This window comes from Ictalurus punctatus, unplaced genomic scaffold (genome assembly GCF_001660625.3).
Source record: "Ictalurus punctatus breed USDA103 unplaced genomic scaffold, Coco_2.0 Super-Scaffold_100056, whole genome shotgun sequence".
In the NCBI taxonomy this organism is placed as follows: Eukaryota; Metazoa; Chordata; class Actinopteri; order Siluriformes; family Ictaluridae; genus Ictalurus; species Ictalurus punctatus.
Genome location: NW_026521088.1, coordinates 1,749,394 through 1,757,149, shown reverse-complemented (window position 1 = coordinate 1,757,149; position 7,756 = coordinate 1,749,394). Strand labels below are relative to the sequence as shown.

At 43.9% G+C, this 7,756-nt stretch overlaps 1 non-coding gene across 1 annotated transcript; it reads right to left on the bottom strand.

Moving 5' to 3' along the window:
- Nucleotides 1-1,696: 1,696 nt before the first annotated feature.
- Nucleotides 1,697-1,769, bottom strand: trnav-aac (transfer RNA valine (anticodon AAC)). Its single transcript has one exon. It is a non-coding gene; the product is annotated as a tRNA-Val (tRNA).
- Nucleotides 1,770-7,756: the final 5,987 nt, after the last annotated feature.

Genomic DNA, 7,756 nt, shown 5'->3' with positions numbered 1-7,756 from the left:
AAAAGCTCAATGGAAGGGAAACCGCTCCCAGCCTTTTTCGGGCGTAGACCTCTTGCTGATAGGTGAACTTGGCGACCTGTACTTTATGGAAAATTTTCCAGTCACGCACAGAGTCTTATTGAGCAACGAAAGAGCCAGGCTTCCACTTTCTGTGGAAAACCAGAGGCTCCCTTTCATTTTGTAAGCAAATGTTAACTGTTTTGCTACGAAAGCACAAAAGAAGGAAATCTGCTCTGTCCAAGGTGTCGCTTTCCGGCTGTTCCTGGAGGACCTGATCCTACAGTGATGAGTGTTAGGCAAACGTGATAACCACCACACTACAGAAACCATGACAGAGCTGCGCTTCGGCTCTTGCCTATGGTCTGCTGATGAGAAGAGCACATACTTAAACTTTTGTTCAGCAGAGTTGAATTGCCTAGCATGGCATTGGTGGTATAGAGGTGAGCATCGCTGCCTTCCAAGTAGTTGACCTGCGTTTGATTCCTGGCCAATGCACGGATTGTAACTCGGAGCTTCTAGAGCTACTTTATGGTAGTTGGCACAAAAGGAAGGAATCACCTACCTGAAAGTAAATGGGTCAACAGAATGTGCCATAGGCTTCTCTGCAGGCCTCCCACAACTCTTTCTGCTTCCCACTTGAATTCTTAGTGCTTCTTTGCTGTTTGTAAACACAGCATTATCCAACAGGGCACATTTGACCCGTGAACAGGGGCGAAAATGTTAGAAAATGCCGTCTCTCCGTGTCTGTCTTTTGTTAGCGACAAGCTAGCATGCAAACTGTGATGAGAGGTGTACATTTTCCACAATCAGCCATCTATATAGTCAATGTTTTATATTTAATAAGCAAATATGTCTATATGCTGATTGGTCTTAAGCAGCGTTGTCCAATCTTCAGCTGTTCGTTCCAATCTAGCAGGAGCCACACCTGATTCCAATTGTTGGATCCGCTGATCTTGGCTTTCAATAGACTAAAGTGTGGCTTCTGCTTGGTTAGAATGACAACCTGCAACCACACTGGCCCATTCTGGAGAAGACTGGACAACCCTTATCTAAAGCAAATAAAGACCGAGGTCAGTGCCACTTTGTGAGTTCTGAATCCGTCATGCCGACTCGACGTCACTCGGTGAACAGGGAAGGAACTGGTAGATGAGAAGACTTCCCACTGTTGACGAATGGCGATTTCAAGTTGAGGGTGCGTTTGCATTGCGTTTTATGGCTTGGAGGTGGGGAATTACAAGTCGCTACCTCGTGTCAAGCGCATCAGTACTCTTGTCTTCTTGATGAAGGAAAGAGCCAGGCTTCCACATTCAGTGGAAAAGCAGAGATTGCCCGTGATATTGCAAGCAGCTGTTATCTGCCTTGCTACAAAAGCTCAATGGAAGGGAAACCGCTCCCAGCCTTTTTCGGGCGTAGACCTCTTGCTGATAGGTGAACTTGGCGACCAGTACTTTATGGAAAATTTTCCAGTCACGCACAGAGTCTTATTGAGCAACGAAAGAGCCAGGCTTCCACTTTCTGTGGAAAACCAGAGACTCCCTTTCATTTTGTAAGCAAATGTTAACTGCTTTGCTACAAAAGCACAAAAGAAGGAAATCTGCTCTGTCCAAGGTGTCGCTTTCCGGCTGTTCCTGGAGGAGCTGATCCTACAGTGATGACAACCGGTCAGTTATTAAAGCAAAGTTCAAAATTGCTAGCTTGTTTCTGCCCGGTCTCAAACCAGGGACATTTTGCATGTTAGGCAAACATGATAACCACTACACTACAGAAACCATGACAAAGGCGTGAGTCGGCTCTTCCCTACAGTCTGCTGATGAGAAGAGCACATACTTAAACTTTTGTTCAGCAGAGTTGAATTGCCTAGCATGGCATTGGTGCTATAGAGGTGAGCATAGCTGCCTTCCAAGTAGTTGACCTGTGTTTGATTCCTGGCCAATGCACGGATTGTAACTCGGAGCTTCTGGAGCTACTTTATGGTAGTTGGCACAAAAGGAAGGAATCACCTACCTGAAAGTAAATGGGTCAACAGAATGTGCCATAGGCTTCTCTGCAGGCCTCCCACAACTCTTTCTGCTTCCCACTTGAATTCTTAGTGCTTCTTTGCTGTTTGTAAACACAGCATTATCCAACAGGGCACGTTTGACCCGTGAACAGGGGCGAAAATGTTAGAAAATGCCGTCTCTCCGTGTCTGTCTTTTGTTAGCGACAAGCTAGCATGCAAACTGTGATGAGAGGTGTACATTTTCCACAATCAGCCATCTATATAGTCAATGTTTTATATTTAATAAGCAAATATGTCTATATGCTGATTGGTCTTAAGCAGCGTTGTCCAATCTTCAGCTTTTCGTTCCAATCTAGCAGGAGCCACACCTGTTTCCAATTGTTGGATCCACTGATCTTGGCTTTCAATAGACTAAAGTGTGGCTTCTGCTTGGTTAGAATGACAACCTGCAACCACACTGGCCCATTCTGGAGAAGACTGGACAACCCTGATCTAAAGCAAATAAAGACCGAGGTAAGTGCCACTTTGTGAGTTCTGAATCCGTCATGCCGACTCGACGTCACTCGATGAACAGGGAAGGAACTGGTAGATGAGAAGACTTCCCACTGTTGACGAATGGCGATTTCAAGTTGAGGGTGCGTTTGCTTTGCGTTTTCCCGCTTGGAGGTGGGGAATTACAAGTCGCAACCTCTTCTCAAGCGCATCATTACTCTTGTCTTCTTGATGAAGGAAAGAGCCAGGCTTCCACATTCAGTGGAAAAGCAGAGACTGCCCGTGATTTTGCAAGCAGCTGTTATCTGCCTTGCTACAAAAGCTCAATGGAAGGGAAACCGCTCCCAGCCTTTTTCGGGCATAGACCTCTTGCTGATAGGTGAACTTGGCGACCAGTACTTTATGGAAAATTTTCCAGTCATGCACATAGTCTTATTGAGCAACGAAAGAGCCAGGCTTCCACTTTCTGTGGAAAACCAGAGACTCCCTTTCATTTTGTAAGCAAATGTTAACTGCTTTGCTACAAAAGCACAAAAGAAGGAAATCTGCTGTTGTGCATAAAAAATGTCATAAAATAAACATAAGGGAGAAGAAGGAAAAACGGGCACCTAGACACATAGAAGCGGGATTAGGCGGACATTGACAGATTGGAATTACGAGCAATTTAAGAGCACTAATAGTCAAAAAAAAGTCAAAAAGAAGTGTACGAGCTGAGGAGTGCTAAAAACACACACACACACACTCGTGCAGTCAAGGGCGGGCAAGTAGACACAACATACATAAACACACACTCTCTCTTCCTCATACACACACATGAATAACTTTAATAATATCTTATAGTAATAGAGAAACTCTATAAAAAACAGAATAGTAGGATATGCAGGACAGTAGAACTGTAATGATATTAAGAAGTTGGAAGTACAGTAAACCGCTTTTCAAGTAGTATAAATATATATAAACTAAGAAATATAGTGCAAATATGAAAATAAATTATAAACGAGAAATACAGGAAAAAAAGGAAAATATAACTTACTCATGATTCAGATGGTGAAGATTCTCGTCTCACAAGGAAAGCCTTAATTTTTAGAGAACCATGAAGAAAGCCAGTTATAAGGGTGGCTGCCCCCCCCCCCCTCGAGATAACGATAAGACCCTGGTCCCTCCCGGTTGTTTAGTCGTCTTGCTTACGTCATTTTGTTAACCTAGGGAATTGAGAATCCTGGTTTTTGACAACCTAGGTAAATGAGAATCCTGGTTTTTGACAACCTAGGTAAATGAGAATCCTGGTTTTTGACAACCTACGTAACTAGAAACTCTGGGTTTTTGTTTCCTGGGTTGTTGGAAATGCCTGGGTTCTGATTTTATGTGTAAATTAAAATCCCTGGTTTCAATTCTATGGGTAAGTGAAATAGGCCTTTTCTGGAAACCTATGGGTTATCTAGTGTGTAAATACAGTATAAATACTGGAGCTTAAGCTCAGGATATGGGGATCACTTCTGAGAATTCTCATCGGTGTGGATCTCGTGTGGTGGAATGAAACAATAAAGCTGGACCCTTGCTTCTTCTCACTCACGGCTGGTGTATTTTTTCTATCTCCAACTGGTCTCAGAGGTAGATGTGAGTATTGGCTTCTAAGTTGAATTTTAAATGTTTTTGGGTAATAGGCTAAATTCGAACCAACATTTGGCACCCCAGATGGGACTGGGCTAAGATCTATATGTCTGGAATCTCTTCCGTGGGACTTCGCTCTCTAAGCAACAGACAGGCCGTATAGGAAAAGGCATTGCAGACGCCTGTTATGTCAAAGCTCTGTTTTAGTGGTCTGTTGTTACGATTGAGAAGCCCCGGGGTGGGAAGAAGGACTAAGTGGGTCTCCAAAAGAACCTGGAGTGAGTGAGAAGAGGTAAGAGAAGTGTAGATTGTAGAATGTACTTTTTATAATTATAATAAAGAAATGGTATATGTGTTGTGTGAGTGAAAGTCCTGCAATACCGCTGGAGGAAGGGAAAAAAGGTAGAAAAAAGAGTAGAGAAATAGAGAAGTACTCCAGGGCTGGATAGAAAGCAGGTGGAAAATGAGGCCTCAGACCCCAGATACCGGCTACTAGACTAGACTAGCAGTCTAGTGGTGGCTGCATTGGTGGGGACCCCTAATACCGCTGGAAAAGGATTAGATAAAAGATAGATAGATTAGATTCCAGGGCTGGATAGAGAGGGGAATAAATCCTGGGCCCAGGTCCGGGTCGTGCAATACAGCATGCCCGGTGTATGAATGGAATATGTACTAACAAATGTGTGTGCTTAAAATATATGTGCTTAGAATATGAGTGTGGTGTGAGAGCGTGTAAGTTTTGGAGACAGGGAAAAAGTATTTATTAGTGCTCTGAACAAGAGCTCCATACATTAGACGCTTGATAAGATTTAGGGAAAAAGAAAAAAGGGAAAAAAAGAAAAAAGGGAGAATAATAATAATAATTTTTTTTGAAAAAGTTGTATTTAATTTATGTGACTGTAAGCTTCATACATACGGAGCTGGTGTGAAGGCGTTTTATATTCTGAGACCACAATGGTGTGTATGTAATAACTAAATATGTGTAAGAGAGTGTGTGACACAATGTGTATATGAGTGTGCCGATGTTGTTGATAGAAAGGGGTGTATGTGTGTGTTCCTATCTGTTCTTATCTGCACAAGCAGGCCTGTCTTCTGTGTGGAAAGGAAAAAAGGAAAAGAAGAAAAATGTGTGTGTGTGCGCACTTCAGATTGAGCTGACTAATATAGAACAGTGTGAGATTTTTGTTTTTAAATTTGTTTTAATGTTTTGAATCTGATATGGACTTTCTGTGAGTCGGGTGTGACTGTGTGTATTATAACTTTATTGGTATCAATAACTGCTGTTTTAAAAACTGGAGGAGCATTCAAGAATTGTAAACAAAAAAAAATAAAAAATAAAACATTTATTTTTTTCTTTTTTTTTTAATATTTTAGGCATCTGTCAGACTGCCCATTGGGTGAATAAGAACTTCCAGACCAGTAATATATAACAAAATTGTTGAGAAATCAGGGAGTCAGTCCATTGGGACCTTTTCATTTATATTCCATAAATTATGAAGGTGTTGTTCAGTTAAATGACGAATAATAATACAATTTAATTTTTGTTTAATTACCCAAAATTGGGTAATGTTGAATAGGTAAATATTATGTCTAAGAATATTGTAAACATGTAAGAATTGTCTGTTGTGTGAGGCTGTGTGAATTACCTAAAGTTAAACTTAAAACTTATAAGAGTAATTGAATCATTTAACTTAATTAATTAATCATCATAAGTAAATTGAATGTATGTACTCTGAGTGTATGTGAGTCCCTAGGGAGGCTGGCTGGGCCGAGTACCGACGGAAGGGAAAAGCGGGCGTAAATCGGTACGAGATAGGCTAAGCAGGCGGGAACAACGGACAAGGTAGGAGGAAAACATTTGGCTGTGAGGCATAACTTAGTGGATTTAGGGGGTGTGTGCGACCGACTCTAAGGGCTGAGAGGTGTGAGACACGACCAGAGTTATGGCTGAATGTAAGAAAAAGATGAGCCCGATAGAGAGGGTGATAAGCAAACACTGTACAGATGAGAAGGACATTAGACATTATTGTAAAAAATGGAGTGAGAAGACAAGTGGTGAGTGGAAATGGCCCGAGGAAGGTACTTTTGATGAACAGCTATGCCAGATAATGAAAGAGAGATTAGTTGTATGGAATAAACAGAAAAAAGGCTTGAGAGTGAGGGAGAAATGTGTGAAGACAGAGAAGATAGTGGACTGGTTTGTGGAGGCAGGGAAAGAAGAGAAGGAGAAGGATAGGCGGCAGAGAGAACGAGCAGAGGCGGTGATACGGAAGAAAGAAGAAAGGGAAGCAAGCCTAGGAAAAAAGATAAAAGAAGCCATTCAGGAGGAATTGGCCGAGGCCCCGCCCTCATATAATCCTCAGTACCGCCCTCCAGTGAGACCTGTCGGAAGTGCCCCACCCGCCGGGCTCTACATGATGCAAGACCTGGAAGACAGAGAAGATGAATGGAAGGAAACTAAGGTGGACATAAAGGGAACATTCACCGGATACCAAAGAATGAGGCATCGCATGCGGGAGGATGGAGAACGTATCAAAATGGAAGAAGGAGCTGCCGGATACGAGGATAGAACCCCGGTCGAGAGCGAAAGCCCACGGCTGGACCTCCCACAGGTAGGCAACAAGGAGAGGGACAGGGAACTACAGGAGTATATGAAAAACTGGACCCGCACTCCGGGGTGGCCGGAGCACAGGGAGATTCCCCCCAGCACTAGCACCCCGAGGCCAGGGTCACGGCCGATGGTGCACAAGCAAAAAGACAAGGAACTGGAGGAAATACAGGAGCAGGAGGGGCATGGGACCAGGGGCAATCAAGAAAGTTGTCGGAGCGAGAGAGGGCACGAGGGTGGAAACGGAGCACGAGGGGCTCCACATACCAAAAGAGGAGGAAAAAGTGAGCCGAGAGACAATGTGGGGCGGATGGTCCGTATAGAGGGGGATGTGGTGCTCTCCCCATATGCTGTCGAGGAGGATAAGGAATTGGAGGGCAGGATTCGACGGCTAGAGGACGGGATATCATACGGAGTGGGTAAAATGGATGAATTGAAAAATCTCGCAGGTCAAGCGTACCAAATGGCGACTGCTGTGAAGAATAAGTATGCGCACAAGCCGCGTTTGGGAGAGTCAAAATCACAAAGGTCGAGAAGAGCACTGAACCAGTCAGCAGGAAAACATGTGAAAAGCCTGAGTAAGGCCTCAAAAGTCCTAATATATCACCAGCAGAAGAAGAAGCAAGTAAGTTCAGACATGGAACTGGACGACCAAGTGGGGACTGAGAGCGAGGGGACTGAAACAGACAACGAAGGAAAAGTTGAACAAGAAGTCAATGAGGAGGAGGACTTGGACGATTTGAAGCTTAGAGGAGCTAGAACACTACGGAACAGGGAAAGCCTGACGCCCCCAGTGAGATTCGAACCTGGTGTCACAGCGTGCTTGGCGCATGCCCGCTCCCAGTCGGAGCCCAGCCTTACTCAGATGCCCCTCATGGTTAAAGGAAAAGCCCTACATTATGCACCCTGGAGTTTCATGGACCTAACAGGCCTGATCCAACGATTACCCAACATGTGTGAAGGGGGGCAGAAATGGATTACACAGTTTGAGGAAAAAACATCAGGACAGCACCTGGCGATAGGCGATATCAAAGCCATTCTCTGCC